Source organism: Cyprinodon tularosa, unplaced genomic scaffold (genome assembly GCF_016077235.1).
Source record: "Cyprinodon tularosa strain WSP-4 unplaced genomic scaffold, ASM1607723v1 ctg507, whole genome shotgun sequence".
NCBI classification, from domain to species: Eukaryota; Metazoa; Chordata; class Actinopteri; order Cyprinodontiformes; family Cyprinodontidae; genus Cyprinodon; species Cyprinodon tularosa.
In genome coordinates, this window is record NW_024039238.1 from 209,277 (window position 1) to 223,523 (window position 14,247).

The 14,247-nt window shown below is 41.9% G+C and overlaps 1 protein-coding gene across 1 annotated transcript in view; it reads right to left on the reverse strand.

Moving 5' to 3' along the window:
• The window catches only part of pelp1 (proline, glutamate and leucine rich protein 1), a 43,683-nt gene that overhangs the window by 28,397 nt on the left and 1,039 nt on the right, over positions 1-14,247 (reverse strand). The window lies entirely within an intron of this gene.

The window sequence follows — 14,247 nt, forward strand, 5'->3', positions numbered from 1 at the left end:
ACCTCAACACACGGACACATCTGCATCACATCTGCATCACCTCAGCAGACAGACACATCTGCATCACCTCAACACACGGACACATCTGCATCACATCTGCATCACCTCAGCAGACAGACACATCTGCATCACATCTGCATCACCTCAGCAGACAGACACATCTGCATCACATCTGCATCACATCTGCATCGCCTCAGCAGACGGACACATCTGCATCGCCTCAACACACGGACACATCTGCATCGCCTCAGCAGACAGACACATCTGCATCACATCTGCATCACATCTGCATCGCCTCAACACACGGACACATCTGCATCGCCTCAGCAGACGGACACATCTGCATCACATCTGCATCACATCTGCATCACATCTGCATCACCTCAACACACGGACACATCTGCATCACATCTGCATCACCTCAGCAGACAGACACATCTGCATCACATCTGCATCACCTCAGCAGACAGACACATCTGCATCACCTCAACACACGGACACATCTGCATCACATCTGCATCACCTCAGCAGACAGACACATCTGCATCACATCTGCATCACCTCAGCAGACAGACACATCTGCATCACATCTGCATCACATCTGCATCGCCTCAGCAGACGGACACATCTGCATCACCTCAACACACGGACACATCTGCATCACCTCAACACACGGACACATCTGAATCGCCTCAGCAGACGGACACATCTGCATCACATCTGCATCACCTCAGCAGACAGACACATCTGCATCACATCTGCATCACATCTGCATCGCCTCAGCAGACGGACACATCTGCATCACCTCAACACACGGACACATCTGCATCACCTCAGCAGACGGACACATCTGCATCGCCTCAGCAGACGGACACATCTGCATCACATCTGCATCACCTCAGCAGACAGACACATCTGCATCACATCTGCATCACCTCAGCAGACAGACACATCTGCATCACCTCAACACACGGACACATCTGCATCACCTCAACACACGGACACATCTGCATCACATCTGCATCACCTCAGCAGACAGACACATCTGCATCACATCTGCATCGCCTCAGCAGACAGACACATCTGCATCACATCTGCATCGCCTCAGCAGACGGACACATCTGCATCACATCTGCATCGCCTCAGCAGACAGACACATCTGCATCACATCTGCATCACCTCAGCAGACAGACACATCTGCATCACATCTGCATCGCCTCAGCAGACAGACACATCTGCATCACATCTGCATCGCCTCAGCAGACGGACACATCTGCATCACATCTGCATCGCCTCAGCAGACGGACACATCTGCATCACATCTGCATCGCCTCAGCAGACGGACACATCTGCATCGCCTCAGCAGACGGACACATCTGCATCACATCTGCATCGCCTCAGCAGACGGACACATCTGCATCGCCTCAGCAGACGGACACATCTGCATCGCCTCAGCAGACGGACACATCTGCATCGCCTCAGCAGACGGACACATCTGCATCACATCTGCATCACCTCAGCAGACAGACACATCTGCATCACATCTGCATCGCCTCAGCAGACAGACACATCTGCATCACATCTGCATCGCCTCAGCAGACAGACACATCTGCATCACATCTGCATCGCCTCAGCAGACGGACACATCTGCATCACATCTGCATCGCCTCAGCAGACAGACACATCTGCATCACATCTGCATCACCTCAGCAGACAGACACATCTGCATCACATCTGCATCGCCTCAGCAGACAGACACATCTGCATCACATCTGCATCGCCTCAGCAGACGGACACATCTGCATCACATCTGCATCGCCTCAGCAGACAGACACATCTGCATCACATCTGCATCACCTCAGCAGACAGACACATCTGCATCACATCTGCATCGCCTCAGCAGACGGACACATCTGCATCACCTCAACACACGGACACATCTGCATCACCTCAACACACGGACACATCTGCATCGCCTCAACACACGGACACATCTGCATCGCCTCAACACACGGACACATCTGCATCGCCTCAACACACGGACACATCTGCATCGCCTCAACACACGGACACATCTGCATCGCCTCAACACACGGACACATCTGCATCACATCTGCATCGCCTCAGCAGACGGACACATCTGCATCGCCTCAACACACGGACACATCTGCATCGCCTCAACACACGGACACATCTGCATCGCCTCAACACACGGACACATCTGCATCGCCTCAACACACGGACACATCTGCATCGCCTCAACACACGGACACATCTGCATCGCCTCAACACACGGACACATCTGCATCACCTCAACACACGGACACATCTGCATCACCTCAACACACGGACACATCTGCATCGCCTCAGCAGACAGACACATCTGCATCACCTCAACACACGGACACATCTGCATCACCTCAACACACGGACACATCTGCATCGCCTCAACACACGGACACATCTGCATCGCCTCAACACACGGACACATCTGCATCGCCTCAACACACGGACACATCTGCATCGCCTCAACACACGGACACATCTGCATCACATCTGCATCACCTCAGCAGACAGACACATCTGCATCACATCTGCATCACCTCAGCAGACAGACACATCTGCATCACATCTGCATCACCTCAGCAGACAGACACATCTGCATCACATCTGCATCACATCTGCATCGCCTCAGCAGACGGACACATCTGCATCACCTCAACACACGGACACATCTGCATCACCTCAACACACGGACACATCTGCATCGCCTCAGCAGACGGACACATCTGCATCACCTCAACACACGGACACATCTGCATCACCTCAACACACGGACACATCTGCATCACCTCAACACACGGACACATCTGCATCACATCTGCATCACCTCAGCAGACAGACACATCTGCATCACATCTCTATCGCCTCAGCAGACAGACACATCTGCATCACATCTGCATCGCCTCAGCAGACGGACACATCTGCATCACATCTGCATCGCCTCAGCAGACAGACACATCTGCATCACATCTGCATCACCTCAGCAGACAGACACATCTGCATCACATCTGCATCGCCTCAGCAGACGGACACATCTGCATCGCCTCAGCAGACGGACACATCTGCATCGCCTCAGCAGACGGACACATCTGCATCGCCTCAGCAGACGGACACATCTGCATCGCCTCAGCAGACGGACACATCTGCATCGCCTCAGCAGACGGACACATCTGCATCGCCTCAGCAGACGGACACATCTGCATCGCCTCAGCAGACGGACACATCTGCATCGCCTCAGCAGACGGACACATCTGCATCGCCTCAGCAGACGGACACATCTGCATCACATCTGCATCACCTCAGCAGACAGACACATCTGCATCACATCTGCATCGCCTCAGCAGACAGACACATCTGCATCACATCTGCATCGCCTCAGCAGACGGACACATCTGCATCACATCTGCATCGCCTCAGCAGACAGACACATCTGCATCACATCTGCATCACCTCAGCAGACAGACACATCTGCATCACATCTGCATCGCCTCAGCAGACAGACACATCTGCATCACATCTGCATCGCCTCAGCAGACGGACACATCTGCATCGCCTCAGCAGACGGACACATCTGCATCACATCTGCATCGCCTCAGCAGACAGACACATCTGCATCACATCTGCATCACCTCAGCAGACAGACACATCTGCATCACATCTGCATCGCCTCAGCAGACGGACACATCTGCATCACCTCAACACACGGACACATCTGCATCACCTCAACACACGGACACATCTGCATCGCCTCAGCGACAGGAAAACCCTCTGCCACCCCCTCAACCCCACGGAAAAAACATCCCCCCAATCATCACCTCAAACACGGACACCCTCTTTCATCCCCAAACAACACCGGAAAACATCTTTCATCCCTCAACCCCACGGAAACATTTTGCATCGCCTCAACACCCGGACACATTTTGCAAACGCCTCAAAAACACGGGGGCACATCTGCATCAAAATATTGCATCACCTCCCGCAGACAGACACATCTGCATCACCTCAACAAAAAGGGGCACATCTGCATCCCCCCAACACACGGACACATCTGCACCCTCAACACAAAGGACCACATCTGCATCAAACCCCAACACACGGAAAAACATTTCATCACCTCCCAAAAACCCGGACACCCCTGCAACAAAATGCTCTAACACACGGAAACATCTTTCATTTGCCTTAAACCCCTCGGAGCACATCTGCCCCCCATTGGGATCGCCCCAGCCCAAAAGACACATCTGCATCACCCCTTTAACACACGGAACTCTCATCACCTTTTAAACCAAAACGGACAATTCATCCCTCAACACACGGGGGGAAATCTGCATTCACCTAACACAAGGACACATCTGCCTTTACCTCAAAACACGGACACAAACTGAAAAACCCCCCAAAACACACGGACCCCAAAACCCGGCACAAACTGAATTTAATCTGCATCGCCCAGCAGACAGAACCTCTGCATCACCTCAAACACGGACAATCTGCAATCACCTCCCCACCACGGGGAAAAAAACTGATCACCCCCAAACACACGGAAAAAACATCTGCATCAAAATTTAACCCCACGGACAAAATCTGCATCCCCCTCAACACACGGGACACCCTTGCTTTGCCCCCCCAAAAACACGGACACATCTGCATCGCCCCCCCCCCAACTAACCCACGGAAACCCCCTCTGCAACAAACACTGCATTTCCCCCCAGAAAACAGACACCTTGCAAACACCTCAGAAAACAGCACATCTGCATCCCCCCCCTCAGCAGGGCAGCACATCTGCATCAAAAACAGCAGACAAACACCTGCATCACCACGAAATCAGACCAGGGCCCCATCTGCATCACATTTTTGGATACCCCCAGCAGACAGGGCACATCCCGCATCACCCCAACAACAGACACATCTGCTTTTCCCCTGCATCACCTCAGCAGACAGACACATCTGCATCACCTCCCCAACCCCCAAACCCGGGCACCCTCTGCTTTGCCCCAACACAAAGGACACATCTGCATGGGCCCCAACACACGGACAAAATTTTTGCATCGCCTCAACACACGGACACAAACTGCAAACGCCTAAAAACACGGACAAAAAAATCTGCATCGCCTCGCCCGACGGGGCAAAATCTGAAACCCTCAAAAACCGGGAAAATCTGCAACCCAAACACCCCCGGACACACCCGCATCCCCTCAACACACGGAACTCTTCTTTTTCCCCACAGGGAAGGACACATTTTGCATCGCCTCAACACACGGACACATCTGCATCGCCTCAACACACGGACACATCTGCATCGCCTCAGCAGACGGACACATCTGCATCACATCTGCATCACCTCAGCATCGCCTCAGCAGACAGACACATCTGCATCACATCTGCATCGCCTCAGCAGACGGACACATCTGCATCGCCTCAGCAGACGGACACATCTGCATCGCCTCAACACACGGACACATCTGCATCGCCTCAACACACGGACACATCTGCATCACATCTGCATCACCTCAGCAGACAGACACATCTGCATCACATCTGCATCACCTCAGCAGACAGACACATCTGCATCACATCTGCATCACCTCAGCAGACAGACACATCTGCATCACCTCAACACACGGACACATCTGCATCGCCTCAACACACGGACACATCTGCATCGCCTCAACACACGGACACATCTGCATCGCCTCAACACACGGACACATCTGCATCGCCTCAACACACGGACACATCTGCACCGCCTCAGCAGACTGACACATCTGCATCGCCTCAGCAGACGGACACATCTGCATCACATCTGCATCACCTCAACACACGGACACATCTGCATCACATCTGCATCACCTCAACACACGGACACATCTGCATCACATCTGCATCACCTCAGCAGACAGACACATCTGCATCACATCTGCATCACCTCAGCAGACAGACACATCTGCATCACATCTGCATCGCCTCAACACACGGACACATCTGCATCGCCTAAGCAGACGGACACATCTGCATCGCCTCAGCAGACGGACACATCTGCATCGCCTCAACACACGGACACATCTGCATCGCCTCAACACACGGACACATCTGCATCGCCTCAACACACGGACACATCTGCATCACCTCAACACACGGACACATCTGCATCACCTCAACACACGGACACATCTGCATCGCCTCAACACACGGACACATCTGCATCACATCTGCATCGCCTCAGCAGACAGACACATCTGCATCACATCTGCATCGCCTCAGCAGACGGACACATCTGCATCACCTCAACACACGGACACATCTGCATCGCCTCAGCAGACGGACACATCTGCATCGCCTCAGCAGACGGACACATCTGCATCGCCTCAGCAGACGGACACATCTGCATCGCCTCAGCAGACGGACACATCTGCATCGCCTCAGCAGACGGACACATCTGCATCGCCTCAGCAGACGGACACATCTGCATCGCCTCAACACACGGACACATCTGCATCGCCTCAACACACGGACACATCTGCATCGCCTCAGCAGACGGACACATCTGCATCGCCTCAACACACGGACACATCTGCATCGCCTCAACACACGGACACATCTGCATCGCCTCAGCAGACGGACACATCTGCATCACATCTGCATCACCTCAGCATCGCCTCAGCAGACTGACACATCTGCATCACATCTGCATCGCCTCAGCAGACGGACACATCTGCATCGCCTCAGCAGACGGACACATCTGCAAACGCCCCCAACACCAAAAGGACCCACTGCATCGCCTCAACACACGGAACATCTGCATCACATCTGCATCAACCCCCAGCAGACAAAACAATCTGGGATCACATCTCATCACCTTTAGCAGACAGGGAACATTTTGCATCACATTGCATCACCTCCCGCAAAAGGAAAAAGACACATCTGCAACCCCCCTCAACACACGGACACATTGCTCGCCTCAACACACGGACACATCTGCATTTGCCTCAAACACCCCGGGGGCACATCTGCCTCGCCTCAACCCCAAAGGACACATCCCGCATCGCCTCAACACAAAGGGAAAACAATGCACCGCTTCCGCGACTGGGCACATCTGAAAAGCCTCAGCAGACGGGGCAAATCTGCATCACATTTTGCATCAAACCTTTAACACACGGACAATTTTGCATCACATCTGATCACCTCAAAACACGGACACATTATCATTTCCCCTCTCCCTCACCCCAAAGGGAGGGCAGACAAAATCCGCATCACATCTGCATCAAACCCCGCCCGAAAAGGGCACATCTTTCAAACACATCTGCATGCCTCAAAAAACGGGGCACAAACTGCACGCCTAAAACAACCGGGGCACATTTTGCATCGCCCCAGAGACGGGGCAAAATCCTGCAACGCCTAACAAAAACGGAAAAATCTGCATGCCTAAAAACAAAGGGCCCTTTTGCACCCCCCTCAAACAAACGGGGAAAATCTGCTCACCTCAACACAAAGGGAAAAAAAATCTGCATCACCTCAACACACTGCCCCAAACTGCATCGCCTCAACACACCGGGGCAACCCTCTGCATCACATCTCATCCCTCAGCAGACAGACACATCGCATTCCCCAAATTTTGATCCCCTCAAACAGGGGGACACATCTGCATTTACCCAACACCCGGCCCCATCTCATCGCCTCAGCAAGGGAAAATTTTGGACAACATCTGCATGGGCCCCAGCAGACGGAAACTTGGCATCGCTTTAGCAGACGGACACACCCCGCCATCGCCTCAGCAGACGGACCAAATTCTGCTTTGCCCCAGCAGACGGGGCACTCGGGATCGCCTCAGCAGATTTTGGGAAACATCCGGCCTGCAGGACCCCCGTCCTACCAAAGGGGAAAAGGCTGCAAAATCCCTGATCTGTTGCATCCGCTGACGGTTTTAGGGAAAACGGGCTAAAAAACATGAGGGGCCAATGGGGGCCCATCTTTCGGGCCCCCAAAATGACGGAAAAATCTGCATGTTCGAAACCCTTTAAACCCCGCCCAAGACTAGATCTGGGTAATTAAATTTATTTCAACCCAATTTTGAAAAAAAAAAAGCAATTTTTAAAAATTTCCAAAAAAAGGGGCATTTAGTTCAACTAAAGGGATTAAAAAAAAAAAAGATAAAATAAAAAAGATAAACCAGCGGGCAAAGGGAAAAAAGATGAACCAAAGAGACCAAAAATTTAAAAGGGGTAAAAAAAAAAGAGATAAACCAAAAAAGATAAACCAAAGAGATAAACCAAAAAAGATAAAACCAAAAGATAAAACCAAAGGGGGGGATAAAACCAAAAAGAGATAAATCAAAGAGATAAACCAAAGAGACAAAGTAAAAGGGGAAAAAACCAAAAAAGATAAACCCAAAAAGATAAACTTTAAAAGAAAAACAAAAAAAAAAGCAAAAAACCAAAGAGAAAACCCCAAAAAGAAAAAACCAAAGAGATAAAATTTAAAAGATAAAACTAAAAAAGATAAACTAAAAGAGATAAAATAAAGAGAAAAAAACCAAAGGATTTAAAACCCCAAAAGAAAAAACCAAAAGAAAAAAGTAAGGGGAATTTAAACCCAAAAAGATAAAAAATAAAGAAAATAAACTAGAAAATAAAACTAAAGAAAATAAACCAAAAAGATAAAACTAAAGAGATTTAAATAGAGATAAAATAAAAAGAAAAAACCAGAGACAAAACCAAAGGGGTAAATTAGAGATAAACCAAAGAGATAAAAAAAAAGAGATAAAAACCAAAGAGGGCAAAAATAAAGAGATAAAATAAAGAGAAAAAAAAACCCGAGAAAACCAAAGGCATAAACTAGAGATAAACAAAGGACAAAAATTTAAAGGGGTAATTAAAAAAAGGAAAAAACCAGAGGGCAAACCAAAGGCAAAAAACAAGATAAAACCCAAAAGGGGTTTAAAATAAAGAGATAAACCAAAGAGATAAAGTAAAGGGATAAACTAAAGAGATAAACCAGAGGGGCAAAAACCCAAAAGGGATAAACTAGAGTTAAACCAAAGGGGGAAAAAACCAAAGGGGGGGAAAAAACCCAAAAGGGGTAAATTTAAAATTAAAAAAGAAAATAAACCAAAAAAGAAAAAATTTAAAAGGGGGTAAACCAAAAGATTAAAACTAGAGATACACTAAAGAGGGTAAAAACCCGAGAAAAACCCAAAAGGGAAAAAACTTTGAAAATAAAACCCAAAAGGGGTAAACCAAAGAGATAAACCAAAAGAGATAAATCAAAGAGATAAACCAAAAGACAAAGGGAAAGGGATAAACCATAGAGATAAACTAAAAGAATAAACCGAGGACAAAGTTAAAAAGATGAAAACCCAAAAAGGGGCAAAGTAAAGGGGGGAAAATTAAAAAGATAAAAAACCCAAAAAGATAAAAAACCCAAAAAGGGAAAAAACCCAAAAAGATAAAAAAAAAGAGATAAACCAAAAGAGGAAAAATTTAAAAAAGATAAACCAAAAAGAGGGTAAAATTTAAAGGATAAAACCAAAAAGGGCAAAATAAGGGGATAAAAACCCCCAGAGGGTAAACCAAAAGATAAACCCAAAAAGAAAAACCAAAGAGATAAAAATTTAGAGATAAAAAAAAAAAGATATAAACTAAAGAGATAAACTAAAGAGATTTAAAATAAAGAGATAAAACCCAAAAAAGAATAAACCAAAGAGATAAAAAAAAAGAGACAAAATAAGGGGATTTAAAAACCAAGGGGATAAAATAAAGGATAAACCAAAAAGATAAACCAAAGAATAAACCCAAAAAGATAAACCAAAAAAGATAAACAAAAAGATAAAACTAAAAAAAAGAGATAAACCAAAAAGACCAAACCAAAGGGATAAAAAAGAATTTAAATTAAAAGATAAAAAAAAAAAAGATGGGTAAAAAAAACCGTAAAAAGAGAAAAAAATTTAAAACCAAAAAAAATAAAGAAAACAAAAAAGGTAAAGAAAAAATAAACCAAAGAGAAAAAATTTAAACCCAAAAAGGGTAAACCAAAGGATAAACTAGGCTAAACTAAAGAAGATAAAACCAAAGAAAACAAAGTAAAAAGGGGGTAAAAATAAAGAGATAAACCAGAGACAAACCTAAAAGGATAAACCAAAAAAATAAAAAAAAATAAAACCCAAAAAGGGGAAAAATTAAAAATAAAAGGCCCGGATTAAAAAAACCTAAAGAGAAAAAGTAAAAGGGGTAAAAATAAAGAAGTAAAAAAGGGGACAAACCAAAGGGGATTAAAAAAAAAAACTAAAGAGATAAAACCTAAAAAAAGGCTGAATAAAAAGAAAAAAAAAAACCAAATAAAAAAGGGAAAAATAAAACCAAAGGGGGTAAAAATTTTAAAAGGGTAAACTAAAGAGATAAAAACCCAAAAAGAAAAAGTAAGGGGAAAAAACCAAAAAAGGAAAAAACTAAAAAGATAATAAAAAGATAAACCCGAGAACAAAACCCAAAAGGGATAAACTAGAGATAAAACCCAAAGGGGTAAAAACCCAAAAAGAAAAAACCCAAAAAGATAAACCAAAGAGATAAACCCCAAAAAGGGCAAAGTAAAGGGGTAAAAAATAAACCAAAGAGATAAAAACGAAAAAAAAGGGTAAAATAAAAAAAAAGGGGGTAAAATTAAAAAGATAAACCAAAAAAAAACCAAGGGATAAAAAAAAGGATAAACCAAAAGAGATAAACCAAAAAGAAAAACCCAAAAAGGATAAAACCGAGATAAAAAAAAACCCAAAAAAGGGAAATTTAAAACCCAAAAAGGGGTAAAACCCAAAAAGAAAAACCAAAGAGATAAAAAAAGAGATAAACCCCAAAAGATAAACCAAAGAGAAAAACTAAAGACAGAAAAAAGTTTAAAAAAAATAAACCAAAGAAAATAAACAAAAAAGAAAACCCAAAAAGACAAAGGGGGAAGGGGATAAACCAAAGAGATAAACCCAAAAAGAAATAAACTTACAGAATTAAAAAAAGAGTAAACCAAAGAGAAAATAAAGGGGGTAAACAAGAGGTAAACTAAAGGATTTAAAAAAGAGAAAACCCAAAGGGAAAAGAGATTAAAAAAAAGAGATAAACCAAAAAAGAAAAAACCAAAGGGGACAAAAAAAAAAACCTCAAGGGGGTAAAACGAAAAACCAAAGGATAAAAAAGAGATAAACTAAAAAAAGATTTTAAAACCCAAAAAGACAAAGTAAAGGGATAAATAAAAGTAAAAAAAAAACCCAAAGGGGATAAAATGAGATAAACCAAAGGATAAACCAAAGAGAAAAACCCAAAAGTAAAATAAAAAGGGATAAACTAAAGAGATAAACCAGAGACAAACCAAAGGCATAAAAATAGAGAAAAAACCAAAAAAGGGGGAAACCAAAAAAGGGTTAAACCCAAAAAGGGTAAATTAAAGGGGGAAAAATAAAGAGATAAACCAAAAAGAAAAAAAGGGATAAACCAAAGGGAAAAAAAAAACCAAAGGGATAAACTTAAAAGAAAACCTAAAAGAGAATAAACCAAAGGGGGTTAAAAAAAAGAAAATAAAAAAAATAAAGAGAAAAAAACCAAAGAAAAAAAAGTAAAAGGGGGGCCAAAAATAAACCAAAAAGTTTAAAATAGAGATTAAAAAAAAACCCTAAAAAAAATAAAAAAGAAAAAACCAAAAAAAAGCAAAAAAAGGGTAAAAGGCTAAACCAAAAAGATAAAAACCCAAAAGGGAAATTAAACCCAAAAAGGAAAATTAAAATAAAAAGAGATAAAAACCCAAAAAAAATAAACCCAAAAAGACAAAGTAAGGGGGGTAAACCAAAGGAAAAAAAAAGAGTAAAAAAAAATAAAAGGATAAACCAAGAGAAAAAAACCAAAGGACAAACCAAAAAGGGGTAAACAAAAAAGAAAACCAAAAAAAGAGGGAAAAACAAAAGTAAATTGGGATAAACCAAAAAGATAAACCAAAGAGATAAAAATAGAGATAAACTAAAAGAGATAAACCAAGAGGGCAAAAGGGGGAAAAGGGAATAAACTTAAAAAAGAGATAAAAAAAAACCAAAAAAGATAAAATAAAAACCCAAAAGGGGGTAAACTAGAGAAAAAAAAAAAACCAAAAACCAAAAAAAGGGAAAACCAAAAAAAGGCCCCAAAAAACTAGAGATGGTAAACCAAAGAGATAAACCAAAAAAAGAAAAGGGAAAAAAATAAAAGATAAAACGAGAAAAAAAAAAACCCCAAACCGGGAAAAAACTTAAAAGATAAACAAAGGAAAAAAGGGGAAATTTAAAGAAAATAAAGAAAAACCCAAAAAGAAAAAAATAAAGGGGGTAAAAAAAAGAGATAAACAGAGAAAAAAAAAACCAAACGGCATAAAAATAGAGATTAAACCAAAGGGGGAATAAACCAAAAGGGTAAAAACACAAAAAGAGGAAAAATTTAAAAAAAAGAGTAAAACTAAAGAAAATTGAAAAAACTAAAAAAAAGGGAAAAAAAGGTTAAAAAAAAAAGGGGAAAAGAAAACCAAAAAAAAAAAGGATAAAAATAGGGTAAACTAAAGAGATAAACCAAAAAGGAAAAAAGGTAAAAAAAATAAACCAAAGGAATAAATAAAAAAATAAACCCCCAAAAGGGTAAAAAACCAAAAAAGAAAAGGTTAAAAACCAAAAAGATTTAAAACCAAAAAAGTAATTTTAAAAAGAAAACCAAAGAGAAAAACAAAAAGAAAATAAACCAAAAAAAGGGGTAAACAAAGAGATAAACTAAAAAAGATAAAGTAAAGGGATAAAATTGAGGAGAAAAAAATTAAAAACTAGAGATTTAAAAAAAGGGATAAACCAAAGGGAAAACCAAAGGGAAAAAACTTAAAAGATAAAACCCAAAAAGGACAAAAAAGTAAAAGGGGGTAAACCAAAGAGAAAAAAAAAAACTTAAAAAAGAAAACCCAAAAGAGAAAACCCAAAGGTAAAAAAGGATAAAAAAATAAACCAAAGAGAAAACCAAAAGAAAACAAAGGTAAAAAGAGAAAAATAAAAAGGGGAAAAAAAAAAAACCAAAAAAAACGAAGGTAAAAATTGAGAAAAACTAAAGAGATAAAACCCAAAACAAACCAAAAAGGGGTAAATTAAAAAGAAAAACCCCAAAAAGAAAAAAAAATTAAACCAAAAAGATAAAAAAAACCCAAAAAGACAAAATAAAGGGGAAAAAAAGATAAAACTAAAGAGAAAACCAAAAGAAAAAAGGGGGAAAACCCCAAAAGATAAACTTTGGAAAAAAAAAACCAAGGGAAAAAGAGATAAACCAAAGAGAAAATCCAAAAAAAAAGGGAAAAAAAAAAAAACTAAAGAGTAAACCAAGACAAACCAAAGGCAAAAAATAACTAAAAGATAAACCAAAAAAATTAAAGGGAAAAAAAGGGTTAAAAAAAATAAAAGAGGTAAACCAAAGGGAAAATAAAAAAGGGTAAAAAAATAAAATGGGTTTAAAATAAAGAGAAAAAACCAGGGGGACAAACCAAAGGTAAACTAGAGATAAACCCAAAAAGGGAAAAAACCCAAAGGGGATAAACCAAAGGATAAACTTTAAAAGGGTAAATAAAGAGATAAACCCAAAGAGACCCAAAATTTAAAGGGGGAAAAAACCAAAGAGATAAAGTAAAGAGAAAAACAGAGATAAACTAAAGGATAAACCAAAGAATAAACTTTAAAAAGAAAAAAAATAAAAGATAAACTAAAGAAATAAACCAGGACAAACCAAAAGGGAAAAAAATTAGGGGATTAAAACCAAAAAAGATAAACCCAAAGAGATAAACCAAAAAAGGACCCAAAAATAAAGAGATAAAAATAAAGAGATAAACCAGGAAAACAAACCCCAAAAGGGATAAACTAGAGATAACTAAAGAGATAAAACCAAAAAGAAAAAAGTAAAGGGGGTAAATAAAGAGATAAACCAGAGACAAACCCAAAAGGCCAAAAACTAGAGATAAAACCCAAAAAGGGGGTTAAAAAAAAAAAAGGAAATAAAACCCCCGAGATTAAAAAGGTTTAAAAAAATAAAACTAAAGAGATAAACCCGAGGGCAAAACCCAAGGGGATAAAACTTGAATAAAACCCAAAAAGGGAAAAAAAACCAAAGGGAAAAACCAAAGGGGAATTTAAAATTAAGAAAATAAAACCCAAAGAGATAAACC